Source organism: Puma concolor, chromosome B2 (genome assembly GCF_028749965.1).
Source record: "Puma concolor isolate L17-30 chromosome B2, mPumCon1.1.hap2, whole genome shotgun sequence".
NCBI classification, from domain to species: Eukaryota; Metazoa; Chordata; class Mammalia; order Carnivora; family Felidae; genus Puma; species Puma concolor.
Window position 1 is genome coordinate 145,638,568 of NC_141671.1, and position 18,977 is coordinate 145,657,544.

General features: G+C 45.0%; 2 long non-coding RNA genes across 3 annotated transcripts in view; one reads left to right on the top strand and one right to left on the bottom strand.

Annotated features, from left to right (window-relative positions):
- Positions 1-18,977, bottom strand: part of LOC147581347 (uncharacterized) — a 193,645-nt gene that overhangs the window by 43,180 nt on the left and 131,488 nt on the right. The window lies entirely within an intron of this gene.
- Positions 6,958-13,636, top strand: LOC147581348 (uncharacterized). Its single transcript, XR_015251694.1, has 2 exons — positions 6,958-7,125; positions 13,461-13,636. It is a non-coding gene; the product is annotated as an uncharacterized LOC147581348 (long non-coding RNA).

Sequence of the window (18,977 nt, forward strand, 5' to 3'; positions counted from 1 at the left end):
AAGGACCCTCTTTACCCTAACCGTCCCCTGCTTATAGGTCAGAACCTAATGATTTGGAGCTGACCTTTTCCTCAAATGGCTCAAAAACTATGTAAAACTAGTCTGCCAGTTCTCAACCATGAGAGGACATGGAGAAGGTGGGGCTGGTATTTCCCGTCCCGCGTGACAACAGAGATATTCTCACAGAAACAGTGTCCGCTAGGAGTAAGGAATCATTTTTTGTTTGTTTTTGATGGGCATGCAGGCCAGTCAGAAAAACACAAAACTGCTTACACATTTTTTTACAAAATGAACATATCTTGAGTGTAATTATAGATGTCTATAAATACATATCTACCCTTGTGATGTAGAAGACTTACTTTATTGTATAGAAATATGTTTAAGGGAAAATATTCCTCAGTTATTAAAGCCTTAACATCTGACGTATCTTTTAGAAGTAGTAATGAGACACAGCCCTGTCACTATTCACCCTGGAAACTCCATCAGAGGCCACAGCAGGAAGTTAGTGGACAGAACGAGAGACCGTGAGCTTTGGGAGTCACTTGTCACCAGACAGGATATTCATTTAACACTAATGGATAGCACACAGGAGCCTTCAATGGACATGAATGCACTGGCAGTGGCTGCTGAGCTCCACTTGGCTCTACCCTGGGGATCCAAGGAGATTTAAGGATATAGGCTCCCTGGCCTCTCTGGGAGTGGGTCAGAGTGCCATGGAAGAGGGAGACAGCCAAGTGAGCATGTACCAGCACTGTGATGCATGACATACTAAAGAGCAAGTCCAATTTTTTTGTTGGATAAAACAGCAAAATAATTCTTATTTTGGAAGGCTAATGTACATCAGATAATTATGCAATGAGCATACTGAGACCATTATCTAATTATCCTTAGAGCCTTCCGATCTAAGGACGGCGCCTCTAATACTTCTTGTTCCAGGCAAATGCTTGTGTAACTGAGACTTGTGTTTATTAAAGTTTCAAGCTGAGAACAATCATTGTGTAGAGGAACTTGGAAGACCCTTAACAACAACAACAACAAAAAATGCTATGGTTGTGCTAAAAATCACATCCCCTTCCACATGTTACCTTGGCTTGGCTTGGCTTTTGCTTTTTCATTGGGTTTTATTAACACCAGGCATGGCAACTTAATAATCTGGTTTGCCTTCCTTGTTCTTAACACTTCAGAGAGGCAAACAAAAGGTTGAGAAAGAAATTAACTACTTTTCTTGCAATGTCTTAATAAGTAGACTGGTCACATCTCACTCACTGCTTTTATGCTTACATGGGACTTCTCTTGCTAGACTAGTGAGTTGGAAATCTAATTCTCAATGTGGACTTTCTATAATCAGTTCCAACACAAAATACTTTAGAGGTTAAAAAGAATATTGGCCTCAAGACAGTCTAAAAACTGCCCTAGAAGGAAGCAGGCACAGAATGAACCAGGCAATACATACTATTTCTGTGTTCAGCTGTTTGAAAACTCTTCAAGTCTTACTCTGTGACATTTACAGACGGTTTCAAGAATGCTTAATAAAATAGGCTTTGAAAGTGTCTTTTCTTAATCTACAGTATCCATTTGTGCATCATCAGTGTATAATTATAGAGCAGTGCTGATGCTAAAAATATAGCAAAGGAGGTAAACTTCCTCTGTGGGCTCAGTCAAGCTGGGTTATCCAGGGAAACAGTCCTAGAGAGACGGGGCTCTACCAACAGTGCTCAGACCCCTCCCTCTACAGAGCTGGATCCCAGATAAATGGGATTTATGCTTTTTTTTTTTTTTTTTTTAATGGCTGGGTTCTGGAAAGCAAGGGAAATCTCCAAGGACAGATTTTTTTTTCAGTCTGTGAGCTGAAATCAGAGCAGAGAGCCATGAGCTTCAAACAAATATATTAGGAATGGTCGACATGAGAGCCAATGGTAACATAACTCTACACTAAAAACCTGAACGGTGCACCTGTTGCTTAGGGAAAAGATGAACTTGGGAATCCCTGCAAGTCTGAAAACCTGAAGACACAACACTGCCCTGGATCCTGGAAGAAGCAAATGCAAGTCACTAGAGGAACATCCCCAATGTGGGCTCTCAGGAGTCTCTGACATGAAAATCAAACAAATCCAGGCTCATAACAAAAGATCAAATTCACAAAGGAAAAGTCCTCATGAATGTGAGTTAACAGAAACAAAACCAGCATATTCAGGCTCACACCCAAGGACTTTAGATACTAAAATCATCACACATAGATAAATTCCATATCAAGTGTCTGAAGGAATAAAATACAGAATCACAAAAATGAAAGAGCAGCAGAAGATGATTAATAATGACCAGACAGACGTTTTAGATATTTTAAAAATGAAAAATACACTGTTGTAAAGAATAAATTGTGATAGTCCTCACAAAGGTAACCACGAAAACCCGTTCAAACAAGCAAACGGGGTTCATGCCTATTCTTGCCAAGTAAGGGAGAGGGTGCTAAGAATAGGGTCTCAGCCATGTCTTGAGAAGTGAAGTGACAGAGGAATTTTATGGCACTGGCCTGTGTTAGGGTGAGAATGCAGCTGATTTGGGGTGAGCTTTCAAAAGCACCCAAGTAAGTAGTGAAATAGTCAAGGTTAGTCACTTTCGGTCAGTGGGGGGCACAGAGAAGGGTTTTCCCTAGGAGTTGTGTAGTGGGGCATGCTACAGTTGTAGCTTTCCAGAGCGGGTCGTGGCCACTCTGCGTGCCTTCTGCTAGGGAAGGTTTTCATCCCTACATCCCTCCTCTATGTCCCTACAGTACTTTAAAAACAACTCTTTCACAGGATCTTTGACATTACCGTCAGGTTGCTCTATTTTTTGTACATGGCATGTAACTTTGAAGATCGTAAGGCTTCAAAACATGCTTACAACAGAAAGAAAAGAATAAGGGAGGGAAGCAAAGAGTGAATACTGCACATACCTTATTCGTTGGGCTATCAGACCCCCAGGTCTGGTCTTGCAAGTCTTAGAAAGACTTGCACATTCCATGAACATAAGGACTAGTAGAAATTCCAGGAGCTTACTTACTGTTCCTCATATGTAGTCAACATTTCTTCTTCCTCTTTTTTTTTATAAATGTTTAATTTATTTTTGAGAGAGAGCACAAGCAGGGAAGGAGCAGAGAGAACAGTGAACAGAGGATCTGAGGCAGTCCCTGCCCTGACAGCAGTGAACTCAATGTGGGGCTCAAACCGCAAACCATGAGATCATGACCTGAGCCACCTAGGTGTCCCTATAGTCAACATTTCTGACTACCCATCCATGAAACAAGAGTCTTGGGCACTATCAGATATTAGTTTCCCCAGAGTCTCCCTTCCTGGTCTCTCATCTGAAAAAAGGCCGCCTCTGAAAGATGGTCAGCTGGGTAGAAAGAGAAAAAGCAAATGGACTCAATTATCACTTTGCCGGCCATGTTTCTGTCACAGAGCCCTAAGGAATGATGGTGGATCTTCACATAGAAAGCCAGAAAGGACCACAGTGAACTTCTAAGAATAATGGCCATTGCTTCACGCCTGCCTTCCATATCTCATGCAAATCTCCTTTGGCCAAATCTAACCCAGGAAAGGGAATTCAAGGAACCGTAGCTCCCAGCTTGACCAAGTTGGCCTGGAACAATCTAGCACAGCCAGCAATGGAGAGCAGTTTCTGAATGAAAAAGTTCCTGGCTTGAATAAGACAGAGGAGAGGAAGCAGAGTTCATGGAAAGCTCATGGAGGAGGTGCAGTGTTCACTGAGGCTCAAAAGAAGAATATGATTTAGATATGGGGAAAAGAGAATGAGCAAATACTTCCTGTTTAAACACCTCCTTTATTCTGGTGTTGGCCCAGAGCATGTACCACTTTCATGGAACAGGGACAAGGAACCACAGGACGCTGGAGGTAGGATGTGGCCTAGAAACAGACAGAGGAAGAGCCTCATCCTAGCCTTGACTCCGTCCTTGGGAAGGACTGGGCCAGGATCCTGCTGCCAAACCCATCAACTCACCCAAAGTGGTATAATAGGTCTACACAACAGCCTCAGCTTTGCATTCCACTGTTCCCATGTCTGCTCAAAGACCATTTGGCATGTCTCCTCCAGAACAGGAGCCTGCTTTGAAAAGAATGAATTCTGTCTGGTTGCTTTTTAAAGGCAAATTTTATTTAAAAAAAAAAAATTTTTTTTAGCGTTTATTTATTTTTGAGACAGAGAGAGACAAAGCATGAATGGGGGAAGGCCAGAGAGAGGGAGACACAGAATCTGAAACAGGCTCCAGGCTCTGAGCTGTCAGCACAGAGCCCGACGCGGGGCTTGAACTCACGGACCGCGAGATCATGACCTGGGCCGAAGTTGGCCGCTTAACCGACTGAGCCACCCAGGCGCCCCTAAAGGCAAATTTTAAAATCAAGACAGCTCTGAAAACAAGTAGAGTTTTGTTCTTCGCTGACCTCAATGAGATGCTTGTTGGCTCCAGTGCCCAGCAGCCTGGCTTAGAGTTCTGTTGAGCCAGTGGCAACTCGCATGGAGTGAGCCCTGCAGGAAGGGGTGCAATGCTGGTGAGCTTCTGCTGCAGTAGAGGAAAGGGTGCCCCATTGGAAGTGTTCCACCAGGGTAATGGCTTTGGTGCTGGCCCAGGGACTTATGATGGGGGGGGGGGGTGGAGAAGGGGAGGGAACCTGTGGAAAACACTCACAGTGGTCAGAGGGGAAGCAGTTCAGAAAAGGAGGAGGTGGTAGCCAATGAAGAAATGGGCTCCCCAAGATGAGCTCCAATCCTCAACAAATAAAGTCACCCCTACTGCAATGGAGCCCAAATCTCAGGAGCCTGCAGGGTGGGAAGCTCTTTCAGATAGTTCTTTTGCTCCTGGCATCCTCTAAACGACATCTTCACTCACAGGAGGACTGAAAGGAAGGATTTCTCCACGGGCTTGCACAAAAACAGGATAAGAATTCCTTTAAGCTGTTCTCAGTATTCAACGTTTCGATAACTTGCTTCAGCTCTGGGACACAAAACTGAAAGAAGACTCTTCACCTTGCTGATCCCACATGTACATTGACTGTGCACATGACAGAATATTCTAGCTATATTGCTACCTGGGGATTTTCGTGTTGACGTGCTTTTTAAATGGTGCCAAAGAATATCTAGGTGTTTCCCGTCCTGTTAGACCAGTAAGATCTGATTCATTTCCACTTCACAAAGGGCTCACTCTATCACAGGCTTGAGCAATCTATCTTTCCTTCCCACATCAAGGATATTGGATCAGCTTTTTCCTTCTCTTCTTTCGCTAAGGAAAATTGGGTTTTCATCAAATGGTTTTCCCATTTCTTTTTAAACAAGCAGGGTAAATGGACTCCTAGGTTGGCCAGTGCATGGCCCTTCTGAGACACACATGATCCAGGGAAACCTGACCCCACAGCATTCCGCACCTTGCTATTGGAATGTTGAATGCTGTTGACAGGAAAGATACTCTTTCTTTCTACTCACCAAGAGGCTTTGATGTCCAAATCCCCATCACTCAGTCCTGGAGACTATCAGGCATGTGTGAGAGCACCAGACACAAATCTCTGAGGTCAGGGTCTTGTTTGCATTCAAGTACATGTGTCCCGTGGTCCCTGATGACCAGCATGTCCCTCTCCGCATGCGGGACCATCCTTGGCCTATAGCCCCTGCTATGTTCCGGACTCACCTCACACGCAGCTGGAGCACAAATGAGGAAGTCAACGCAATTTGGTATTTGGAGGCATGAGAAGGCGCCAATTTACATTTTCTGTTTGCATTTGCTCAGTGAGTTCATTCCTTCACCCACCATTGGAGTGAAGAAAAACAATTCTTGGAGAAATCATTTGCCCAAAGTCTTCATTGTATTCCATGAGGTGCTCCTTCTTCTCAAGAGCAGAATGGCATTATGGAGGGAGGAATACAGTGGAGACAGGGAGCCAAGGCCCCTGTAGATGGTGGTCTTTAGCCCTCTGACGGGGCAGTTTCACCCCCCACCCTGCCCTGTTTCATGTTGTTTCCTGCATCCCACTATGCTGAACAAGTCCTGGTCCTCTCTCCAAGCTGCCTGAATTATATTTTTTAAATACAAGTGGAATTATGTCACTCTCCTGCTTAAGACCACCCTCTAGATTCCACTGTCCTTGGTTTAAAGAAGAGCTTTTTCTTGGGCCCCCAGCCACCACCACCAGCTGTCTCTTTCCCCAGCCTCCCTCTGTCACCCATCACATGAACTTTCTTTGGTTCTCACATCCTATCATGGCCTTTCTCCCCTCTCAGCCTCACATATGCTACCCTCCTGCTGGGCTATTGTCCCTTCTTTCTCCTCTTGTCAAACTGACAAATGCATTTGTCTAGAGAGGCCTTCACTGACCTCTCACCCTTCTAACCTCTAATGGCCCCCGCCATTACCAATGGTCCCTTTGCTATTCTGTCCCATAGGATTTTATGCCTGTCTTTCATGGAATTTATGACAACATTCAATGACATAGCTCATCTGCCTACTCAACACCTCCCAATAGCATTGGAAGCTTTAAGTGGCTAGAGATGGTGTCTATATTGTCCACCATAGTCTACCTAGTGCCTAGTACAATGCCCACCACTTTGAAGGGACTCCATAATCATTTGCTGAGGGAATGAACACAGGCATGGACAAATAATGAAGTCTGGATTTCAATACCCTGCAGGTGCCCTCTGGGCACCACACCTGGCCTTTCCTTCCCCGATTCAGTCATGGTGTTTGTGGTTATGTGAGCCCTGTCCACTCAGCCAGAAAATCTGGCCCTATCTTCCACCAGCAGCAAAAAGTACGGGAAATCTCTGTATTTAGGAGCAAGGAACTCCAACTTCTCAACCAGACACCTGAGTTACAGTTAATGTCACCAATGTTAACCCTAGAAGGCACCTTGACAGCCATCTCTCCATCTCTCCTGCCCTCATTTACTGATGAGCAGAAAAACCATGGCGATAACAAAGGACATTATTGGATAACACTCTGGGGTCCAGACCCCAGGAAGTTTATACTGCAAATGAGCTGCTCAGTACCTCCCCCATGGCCAGTGCTGTCTCTTTCCCATCCTTGCAGTCAGCGTTCAGGACCCCCAGAGAAGGCTATTCTTATTTTCCAAGCCATTGTTCATGGTAAGCTCTGACCTTAGAATGACTTTGAGATATAGCAATTTAAGATGTAAAGCAATATTGATAGAGTCTAGTTAGACAGTGGTTTTTCTAACCCTCTTTGTGAAAACAATGTTTCCACTATTTCCATTCTAAATATTTCATTTTCGGAACATCGGTCCAACAAGAAAACACAAGGCTTGTTGTGTTAATAGGTGCGCCTGAACACACACTTGGGCAATCTGAGCATCTCTTGTGAGGAACTCCATGGGTCAGTGGGATATAATTTGGTGGAGGAAAAGAGAATCTCAGTGCCACAGCAAATGAATAAATAATTTGACGACCACAAAAGGAATGATTGGAATTTTCACCACAAGGCAAAAGAATTAATTGTTAAAATGTGCACAGGAAGGTGAGAGGATCCATTTTTTTTTTTTAATTTTTTTTTTCAACGTTTATTTATTTTTGGGACAGAGAGAGACAGAGCATGAACGGGGGAGGAGCAGAGAGAGAGGGAGACACAGAATCGGAAACAGGCTCCAGGCTCTGAGCCATCAGCCCAGAGCCTGATGCGGGGCTCGAACTCACGGACCGCGAGATCGTGACCTGGCTGAAGTCGGACGCTTAACCGACTGCGCCACCCAGGCGCCCCGAGAGGATCCTTTTTAATAATAATGCTGTTCAGAAACAAATTTAATCTAACCACGCAACCTGAAATATTTTCATATGCAATAACAAAAATGAAGATTATTGGCTCCTCTTGGTCCTTAGGGATTATTTGTCTGTGAGCAGCATATGAAGAAAACTTTGGAACTGAATCCATATAACAGAAAACATCTGTTTGGGTATCTTTCAATTACAATATGTTACAGGGAGGAAATGGGATTGAGAAATACCAGTCTGACATGTAAACTGGCCATTTCTGACTTAAACATTTCATAGACTCCCTTGGCAGAAACACCTCTGGTGATCCTTTAAATTGATCTCTCTGCCTTTTGAAATTCTTAAAAGCGTTGGTCTCCCCATCTTCTTATGTGGTAAATAAAGTAACCAGACATGCACACAAAGAATAATTGTGAGGGTAGGTTCAAAAACATTTCCCCATTAATATGTAAAAAGAGGGAGGAAATGGAAAGCCTGGATTGATAGCTGGAAAATCTCTGTCATAGAATGTGAGTCATTGATTTCAATGTTTCAGGTGGAGACTACACGGAGTGGAAGAAGGAAAGCTCACGTCTCCCATCTTTTAAAAACTCTGTGAGCTCACACTGCCTTCAGGCACTGTGCTCTCTCCTTGCCATCATGGCTCAACAAGCTCCCGGCCACACTTCCCCTGCTCCAGGCATCGGGCTCCACTTACTCAGGATCCACAGAAACGAGACTCTTCTCTGAAGTCTCCTACCACTACCAGTGATGTCCTGATGGCCAGTAGGGTGCACATGATGTGCAATGCCCTTCTTTTTGGAAGTTGTTTCTCTTCCACTCCACCCCACTTGTAGATTCATGATTAGCCCTTCATCCCTTAAATAGTGTTTCCTCTGTCCTCAGCTTGGAAGCTATTAACTCAAGTCTCACCCCACCCCTTGCATCTTCCCCTGCCCCTCCTGCTCCATTGGTCCAGGCCTTCATCTTTTCTGCCTGGACTCCCCGCCCACCTTGCACTCCCACCCCCCCACACTCCACCCTATCTCCTGATCGTGCCCCAGGTTGCTGCCAACCATCACCCTACAGGGAAAATCTGTTGTGTCACTTCTCCCCTGCCTTAAAATCCTCCAGTGGCTCCCCATAGCTCCCAGTGTACCCTGCCCAGTCAACACCCTCCTGGCCAGGCCTGCCCCTGATCCTGCCCTTCCGGAAGGCCACCCTCTCTCCCGGTGCTCCTCACCAAAAGCAGCGGTGGCCTCAGCTACTGCCATTGGTCCAGCCTCTCCTCACTGCCTGGCATGCCCCTTCCCCTTCATCACTTCCCTCTTAGTCTTTGAACCTTGGCCTCCATGCCACCTTTCTCGTCATCTCCAGTAGCAGCCCTTTGTGACTTCTTTCCATTTTGAATTGCTCAGCCTTGCCCATGGTTTATCAATTTTACTCATCTTTTCAAAAAACACAACTTTTGGTTTTGGCTCTTCTGCCTGGCTTTTATTTCAGCATTTTCTGTCTGCCCTTGTTTTTATTGTTTTCTTTCTTCTCCTCTCTTTGCATTTGTTTTGTTTTTCTCTTTCTAATTTCTGGAGACAAACACTTAGTTCCTGGAATGCTTTTCAGGCTGTATCTTTTCCTAGTACAACATTCTAAGGTGAACATTTCTCTTCAAGCATTGCTTTCACTACATCCCACATGTGTTTGAAAAATATGTTTTTTAAAAAACTATTTTGGTTGAGGTTCTTTTTTACTTGTGGATTATTAGATATTTTTCTTAATTTTTAAACATATGGTGATCTTCTAGTGACCTTTTTGCTTTTGAACTGTGGTCACATTACACCCTCTGTAATTCTCACCTTTTGAAGTTGATTCTTGCTTTGTGGCCTCCTATGGGCTGAGTTTTTGTAATTCGATATATACTTGAAACTAGGTATATTCTCTCACCTCTCTTGGTGTGTCAGGTTTTTAACCATGTTTTTGAAATTTCTCCTAGACTTATAGATTTTTTGCCTGCTTGATCTATCAGTTCTGAGAGAGATCTGTTACAAAATTCCAGTATGACTGTGGATTTACCCAAACCTCCATCGAGTTCTTCTCGTCACTTTTTTTTCAAATATTTAAAGCCATATAATTAGATGCTTACAAATGCTAAGTTATTTTATATTCTTGATGGGTTGAATCCCTAATCAGTAAGAAGTAACTCTTAATCTCCAGTAATTCTTTTTCTTTCCTTTTTTTTCTTTTTTTTTTCTTTTTAACTTGCTTTAAGTTCAAGTTTGTCCGATATTAATACAGATTTACCAGCTTTCCTTTGGCCACTATTTACAGAGTTTAATGGGTTCCACTCTTTTATTTTCAAACTGTGTTTATTCTTATGCTTTAATTTGTGCCTTGAAAACAGAATATAATTTGACTTCAATTTGTAATCAAGCCAGAAAATCTTTGTCTTTTAACTGAAGTAGTCTACCTTTATTGAATATAATTACAATATATTTGACTTTACATCTACTATCTTACAATATGCTATTTGTCCCACTCACTCCATGCTCTTTTCCTCTCTTTTCTTGCCTTCTTTTGGATTGACTATTTTTTATCATTCCATTTTCTCAGTCTCTTTATTTAAAAGTTTTATACTTTTTAGTATGCTTTTAATGGTTACCTTGGAAATGACAACATGAGTTTTGGACAAAACAAAGTGTTTTGATAATTGGTACTTTTACCTCCTCTAGGGTAGTATCAGGACCTTAGAACCCTTAGAATCCTTTTAATCCCTTCCAAACTTAAAGCTTTTCATATCCTACATAGAAATAGATGATAGATAGATAGATAGATAGATAGATAGATAGATGATACATAGATAGATAGATAGATAGATAGATAGATAGATAGATAGATAGATGATAGGTGGATGATAGATAGATAGATAGATAGATAGATAGATAGATAGATAGATGATAGATGGATGATAGAAAGATAGATGATAGATGGATGATAGATAGATAATAACATACACACATATATATGGATCCCACAAATATTATTATTGTTTTATAAAATCCATGTCATTCGGATTTGCTCATATATTTATTTATTTATTCTCTTGCATCTCTAACCTTCCATCAAGGATTACTTTTTGCCTAATAAAGAACTCTCCTTAATGTTTCCTTCATTGACAATCTGTTGGTAACAACTCTTTCTGTTTTTGTCTGAGAATATCTTAATTTCATCTTCATACTTGAAAGATATTTTTACTGACAGTCTATATTGGCAGTTTGATCTTTGTGTTTGGTTTTTCAGTATATTGAAGATATTCCACTATCTTTTTTGACTTCCATCGTTGCTCCTGATAACTCAATTATCAGTGTATTTACTGTACCTTTTAAAATAATCTTTTGGGGTCCCTGGGTGGCTCAGTCAGTTAAGCGTCCAACTCTTGATCTCAGCTCAGGTCTTGGTCTCAGGGTCATGAGTTCAAGCCCCACACCGGGCTCCTTGTGAAGCCTACATAAAAAAAAAAAAAAGTAACCTTTTTCTCTCTGGCAGTTTTAAGGATTTGTCTACAACAACACCATGATATTTCCTTTATATTTATCCTGACGAAGATTCCTTGGGATTTTTTACATATATATTAATGTCTCTTGGGAAAATTGTCAGCAATTATTTTCATCAATTATTAGTGATAAATATTATAATTTTGAGCAGTTATTTTATTCTTGAGGCTCTTGCTGCTACTCCTTCCAAAATTCCAACTGGACCATGTGTTGGACTTTCTAATTATACCCTCTCTTTGTATTATGTCTTCTTATTACCTTTTGCCTTTGTGTGCTTCATTTTGCATATTTTCCTCTAACCTTACAGTTTACTAATTTTCTCTTCAACTCTATCTAATATGTCATTAAATCTATATATTGAGTTTTAACTAAGTTACTGGATTGTTAAGTTCTAGAGTTTATTTTGTTTTCATTTAAATCTGCTTTGCACTTTTTGTGGGTTCCGATAATCTGCCAAATTTTTCAAACTTATCCTTTCTCTTCTTAAAAATAGTAAATACAGGGGCACCTGGGTGGCGCAGTCGGTTGAGCGTCCGACTTCAACCAGGTCACGATCTCACGGTCTGTGAGTTCGAGCCCCGCGTCGGGCTCTGGGCTGATGGCTCGGAGCCTGGAGCCTGTTTCCGATTCTGTGTCTCCCTCTCTCTCTGCCCCTCGCCCGTTCGTGCTCTGTCTCTCTCTGTCCCAAAAATAAATAAACGTTGAAAAAAAAAAATTAAAAAAAAAAAAATAGTAAATACAGTTGCTATAAAGTCTCTCACTGATCACTCCCATATCTGATATTCTTACAGGGGTGCGTGTTATTTCTCGTTTTCACTGTTCTTTCACACGGTTCTTTCTCAGGCGACTGTGTACCTTCTGTGCCTAGTTTTTTGTTTTGTTGGTTTTTTTTTACTATACGTTGACGTTGTACTTTTTTAATTATTAGTAGAAATATTTTGGAGCCAGAATTGTTACTTTTTAGATTTAATTTTTATTTGCCTCTGCCATGGCTTGAGGTGCTATCATTTCCTTATCCTTTATTCCAATTTCAGGACCTAAGATTTCTTGGTCCCCCAGATGACCCCGAACTGGGCCATAGTTCATGAGAGGGCTGTTTTACTTCTGTTTGACCCTCATCTCGAGGATGAACAGTGCTGCTGAGACTGAGACCAAAGAATGGCAGGTTTTTTTCCTGTGGGCTCGGGGCTCCGAACTCATGCCCCATCATCTCACAGGACTGGAAAGGTGCTGCTCACTCTCTTAACCATATTTCAGATTTTCATCTGTCCCTTGGTCAAAAGCAGGGGCAACATCACTTCTCGGATTTTCGTCTTCTCAATCTTGACCCACTAACTCCTCATTATCTCATTCGCTCTTTAATGCTTTTGAGGAACGTTTTAAATGTCATTTAATTGTCTGGTGGTTATTTTCAGTGAGATGATTGGTATGAATTACCCCACCCCTGTCACCAACAGAATCTCTTTTGCCGTTTCAAGCAATGTTATTCATCTTTCCACCCTTGCTATGCGCTACAGTTTCGGGTAAAAGTGCTGGTCTGGCATACAATGAGGGTGTGGCCCCCTGAGGGTTAGAGGCAACTGTGGTCCAATATTGGATAAAAGTCTAGTGAAGAAGAAACTTGCAGCTTCTTGCACCCAACTTGTACTCCTTCCCCGGGCCCCACTCCTTCTCTGTGCCACTTGTCCCTCAGCACTTTCCCTTGGCTCTCCCCTGCTCTCCCCTGCTCTCCCTTGTTCTTCCTGCCTCCTAAAACCAGTTCATCTACAAATGGCTCTTGAGCCCATTCTCATTGTTTCATAGTTTCCATCTTAAAAAAAATCAAAAATGATTCTTTTCCTATATGGATTCAAACGACTCTTAATTTCTTTTTCTAAAAAAAAAGGTCCAATTGCATTAAACCAAGAGAGACTCTGCGAAACAATGTTAAAGGAGTGATTCATCATGCTGACATTAACTGGGAGGATGTCCAAAGCACACAGAAGAGTAAATACACTTAGAAAGATGATTTTTCATGTTTAAAATCATAATAATCATGTTTCCCATGTCCTCTTTGTTGAGGCTTAAAGTGTCAGGCTAAAAGTAATTAAGCTTTACACTCAATACAAAAATGTATTCAGAAACTGTCATGTCTCAACTCTGTCTTTATTTTTATGTCTTTATAACCAGGACTGGCCTGTCATAAGACATGACGCTTCATTGCAAACATCTCCACTCCTCACCTCCTCACGTGCTCAGCAACCTTCTCAGTGGAGTAACTGTAAACTCCATTCTCATAAAAACCCCAAGGATGTAAACCCCGCAGGATTGAGTTTATTAAAGTAAAACCCGAAACAAAATCCCTACATTCTTCTCTTTTAGATCTATTCAAAAGAACCAATAGCCTTCACTCCCACAAACTGCCACAGTATTTCCATTCCAAAGAAAACAAACAAGCTTTAACTGAAAAACCTACAGTCCGTGGCAAACAACAAGTCAGGTAATTTCCTTCAATAGGGACACAGACTTGTAAATAAAGAGGCAAAGCAGTACATTTCGAGGGACATTCTTCCCTCCTGTAACTTCCATCAGCTTTTCCCTCGATGTCCACTGACCCACATCATATCACCTCCTCCAGTCAATAAACAACCTCAGTAAAATGAGCTGCTGGCCATGGGCTTGTGTGTGTGTATAGAGGAGTAGAGAGAGACAGAGACAGAGAGATACAGAGATGAGATGGGGGAAGGGAAAGCAATAAAGCACGTACAGTGAAGTGTTAAGTCGGGGAATCTGGCTCATCCAGGGAAATTTTGTACTATTCTTGCGACTTCTCTATACATCAGAAATCATTTCAAGAAAGAAAGCAAGAACAAAAGCAACAACAAAAGATTCTGAGACTTTTCTTTCAATTTGTGAGCTGGACAAACCCAATCTCCGCTCTCTAGCTCCTTTTGAAATAAGTCACCGCAAACAGCATCACGTCCTCAGGCAAGTTACAAAACAGTTGCCTGTGTCACAGGCTTCCTTTACTTCATCATCATCATTGTCCCTCCTGAAGTCTTCTCCTGGCCCCGTGATCAAACATGGATGTTTTTCAAGTATCTGTCAGTGGGAGGTGAGCAAATCATCTTTCCAGGTAGGGAGCTTCTGTGCCTGCTCCAAATACAGAGCAAAAGAAGTTGAGAATTGACAGTGATCTTGTAAAAGAAAAACCAAACCTCCTGAGAGCTCACCAGAAGACAAGGCATGTATTAGCCTCGCATTAATGTTCGATGGATACATGTCAAGGGATGAAAAAAACATGAAATGTGCGTATATGCCCAAAATGTCACAAAGCACACAGATGTGTCCACACTGTGGCTTGGATCCTGTCCCCTCTGGCCTGATCTTGCTCGAGGTTGAGATCTTTTACCAGCTTCACCTCCTGATTCTGTTCTGTCCCGAGGCCACATTCATGTCCATGCTGGTCTGCTCCCTTTAGACCATGGGAACTTCAGGCACCTATCCTAACTCCAGAGAGAGTTCGACTTCCTTCCTTGCAAATTCTCACATTTTAGTCTTTAATGCACAAAAACCTCTTAGCCTCAACTACAGACACTTCATAAACTTATTTTTGCCCCAGTTCTTTCTACTGCACAAATTCATCAACTACAAGACTTAACTGAGGTGGAATTGTCTCCAAGTCAAACACACTCAACAAAATGCAAGATGCTTGCTAAGCCCTCTCGAAGTGGGTGGAGGAGTTATAGACCCTCCTGGGTTCAGAAAGGAAAAACCAGGGGCACCTGGGTGGCTCAGTCGGTGAAGCTTCCAACTTTGGCTCAGGTCACGATCTCACGGTTCATGGGTTCGGGCCCCGCATCGGGCTCTGTGCGGACAGCTCAGAGCCTGGGGCCTGCTTCGGATCTGTGTTTGCCTCTCTCTCTGCCCTTCCCCTATTCACTCTCTGTCTCTCAAAAATAAATACATAAATGTAAAAAAAAATTTTTTTTAAAGAAAGGAAAAACCATATCCTCCATGCTGAAGGCTCTTGGCAAGATTATCCCTTATTTTTCACATTTATTCTTTGCTTCCTTTCTGTCTTTCCTATGGCTGTGGTTAAAACCCAGCCACTCACTAAATAGTTACCTTATTGGACCTTTGAGATTTCATATTTTATTTACTTACATATTGTGTTATAGTCATTCAACAAAATGTTTCAAATGTCTGCAATACGGCTGGCATGAGGGGTGAAAATACAGGGGGATCAACCCCCGACAAGATATAGTTCCGGCTGACCACAGCATGTCTGGTCTTGGAAGTCAGTGCTTCAGGGAGTATTTGGTGGCCTATCGTGCATTAGCATATGATAAGTATCAGCTCAAATAATGCTAATTAACCCTCTATGCCCACCGAACACAAGGTAGCTTTTTACATAATGAACAAAAAATGTAATGATCACCTACAAAGTGAAGGTCATTGTACCAACGACGCACAGGAGTAGGGGATTTCAAACCATCTTGGAGGAGATAAGACGTTAACGTGTGAAAAAGTAATGAACAATTTATGCACACCTATGATCTAGGAGCATCCACTTCTTTGAGACGAGCAAGCTGTGAAGACAAGGCAGGTCTATGGGCAGAATTCCCGACACTGTCACCCCAACGTGGAAAAGGTTTCCAGCCAAATTTCCTCATGTTCTTCAAATCACAGCACACAGGTTACTACCTATAGCACGTTCTTCCCAAAGACACAGTGCACGGTGCTGGGCCCGCTCAAAATGGGCTGGACTCCTTTAGGAGGTCGGGAGGGATGTAGGAGCCCATGCAGTGCGGCGAGGGATGGGGGGCTCTGAACTCCTGGAACAGCCCAGGGAGGCCCCTCATAGGTCCACCGCCATCTGTGTGCCATGCTTTCCGGCCGCTGGGTGGGGCAGTTGAAGGAAGAGTCACTCATGGCCTCCCAGAGAGGTAGAGTCTCCAGATAAGGTGCCACACGCACTGTTGTGTTTTCTTCGCTCTTGTCCCCACCGAAAGAAGCACCTGATGCCAGCCCGAGGCACTGCTTATTGCCACTAGTGTCCCCACGGTGCCATGTTACCTGGCTGCTGTCCCGATGGCCCTACCCAGGCTTCCGTGCCCACCATGGGCACATCCTCAGGCCTAGACCCCTGGCCGGACCACAGGGCACCGCGAGCAGCACGCCAGGCTGTGGTCGGTACAGTCCATCCCTCTGGAGGAGCTGCTGTCACCAAGTCACTCCCTCCTCTCTTAGGATGAGTCTCTGCTGAGGACTTCTCCTGGTCCCCCAGGAAGCTCGCCTTGCTAGGCTCCAGACCTATCCAAACATCGACTCCTGAGTGGAGACAGCTAAGGCTCCAAAGGGACCCTCTGCCTCACAGGCATTGGCAACGGCTCGTGACCCGGCCTTTGACCAGAAACTGCAGAGAGCCCAGCTGTGAGCATCAGGCATGCCAATGCCAGGCACATGTCAGGGAGGGCTGGGCCAAAGACACGCCTCGAGGAGCTCAGGTCCCCTTTCCTGTTGAAGAACCTCCTAGCCCAGATGATTTCCTGGACAAAGGGGTTCCGGGCCAAAACTTGACAGCAAGCTGATGAAACTTCCTGCCGTGTCGAGACCTGGGCATGAGCTCCCCGAACCACGAGCCAGGCCGGGACTCTGGGAAGGAGAGAATGGAGCAAATAAACAAAGACTCGAGGTGCTTCCACCCTGTCAGGGAGGGCGCCTCCTGGGCCCTGCCATGGCCCAAGCGGGCGGGACATTGGAGCACGCGCAGGTGTAGAGGTCCGGATCTGCTGACCCAGGCTCAGGATCTGCCCCAGGAAGTGCCAGCGAGGCAGCTGCTGAGTGTGCATTTATGAGGCTGCCTGCCCAGCCTCAGACCGTCTCTTTGGGGGCCTTCTTGGCCCCAGGCTGGAGCAGAAGGCAGGGAGCCAGTGCTCCCAGTCAGAGTAAGCCCGTTAAAGACCTTCGGGAGGGCGCCAGACTCCTTTGTGTGGTTCTTTTTCCTTTAGGAAAGCAGACTCTCTTGGAATAACTAAGCCAACGTGAGCTCTTGCTCCACCCTCCCGAGTCTGGCCAGGCATCCCAAGCCCCATGCCCACAGCTCTCTCCTTGACCATGACCTCATCCCCAAACACTGTGAGCCAGGCCTCCTGAGCAAGCGTGGCAGGATCGGAAAGGCGAGGCCAAGTTTCTGGAACGGGGAAAAGACTTCACGTGACAAGGGCACTCTCCTCCCTCGCGGGCCCCTCCAGGACACCTTGCCCTGCAGCATGAGGACCCTCACACCCCTCCTCCCGGGCAACAGCACAGCTGTACTGAGACGCCACAACAAGGAGCCCCAGCCTGGGTGCACCACCGTGGCACGGGGGAGCGTGTTCATAACACAGATGCTCGAACATCCTACCCGCTGCCTGACCTACTTCATCGTAATCTCCCGCTGGGGGCTTGGGGCAGCGAAGAAGGCACACGCCGTTTCCAGAAGCCCCTCGAGTGACTTTTAGAAGCTCCCATATCGCCCCGGGGAAAGGCCTCTGCGCTGCGGCGTATAAAGTCTGCAGAATGTGAATAGACGCAGCACACCTGCCCTCACGGAACTCTCAAGCCCTCCCCTGACTCCTGCCTGCACCACCTCACACAGAATGAGGCTTCTGAGAAGATGAGAAAGGTGGGGGGCGTGGGGGCACGGGGCTTCACCCAGCTGCGGGCCCACGAATGGCACAGGGCAGGCGTGGTCTGGAGGCGACGGCCAAGGAGGTAGAGCCACGGGGCCAGAGTTGCAGTGAGTGGTGAGGCTTCTTTCGGGTGGGAAGAGGGCCCCAGGAAGCTTCTGAGGTTGAGGACTCTCGCTGGGAGAAAGGCACCAGCCATACATGCTGCCCGGGGCCAGGCTGGGCCAGACTTCATCTTGAATGACACACTCTCCCAGGCACACAGCACGGGGACCCTGGAGTCCCAGGATCCACCCGCTCAGCCCAGCCCAGACCCACCCCTCCCTGCTCACCCATCCCCACACCCACCCCCACCAGGACAAGGCGCCGAGGCCGCCACCCCACCGCAGGTGGGTTGCCTTCCACGGTCGGCCGCACTCCATCTGAGCTGCTGAGCCTCGTGGGGTCCTGAGAGGAAACGAGGGACCGCTGGGGCCAGCTGTCCTGAAGCCCTCTTTCTGCTCCGTCTAGCCATTACTAACGGGCTAATCCTGAATCTTCTGCTTCTTCTGGGGCCATGACTGCTCCTCCCCTACCCTAAGGGGTAAAACCAATCATAGTCTGAAGGGGGACAGTCTTATTCTGGATACATAGACAGACAAGTCTGATAATTCAGAGTCTGTGTCCGATCCCACAGAGACTCAAATCATGGCTTTTGCTTGCAGGCTTTTGCATGTACTAACCCCCTGAAGACTCACAGTGACACTCGCGGTGGACACAACCGTCACTCTATCCATAGAGAAGGAGACGAGGGCTCGAGACTCAGCTGTTACAGGGTCCATGAAATGCCACCTCATAATATTGTTTGGAAAGTAGACGAGATGGGGAGAGGGATGAACAGGTGCAGCACAGGGAATTTCAAGAGCAGAGAAACTAGGACACCTGGGCATCTGGCTCTTGGTTTCAGCTCAGGTCATGATCTCATAGTTCGTGGGTTCGAGCCCCATGTTGGGCTCTGTACTGACAGCATGGTGCCTGCTTGGGATTCTCTTTC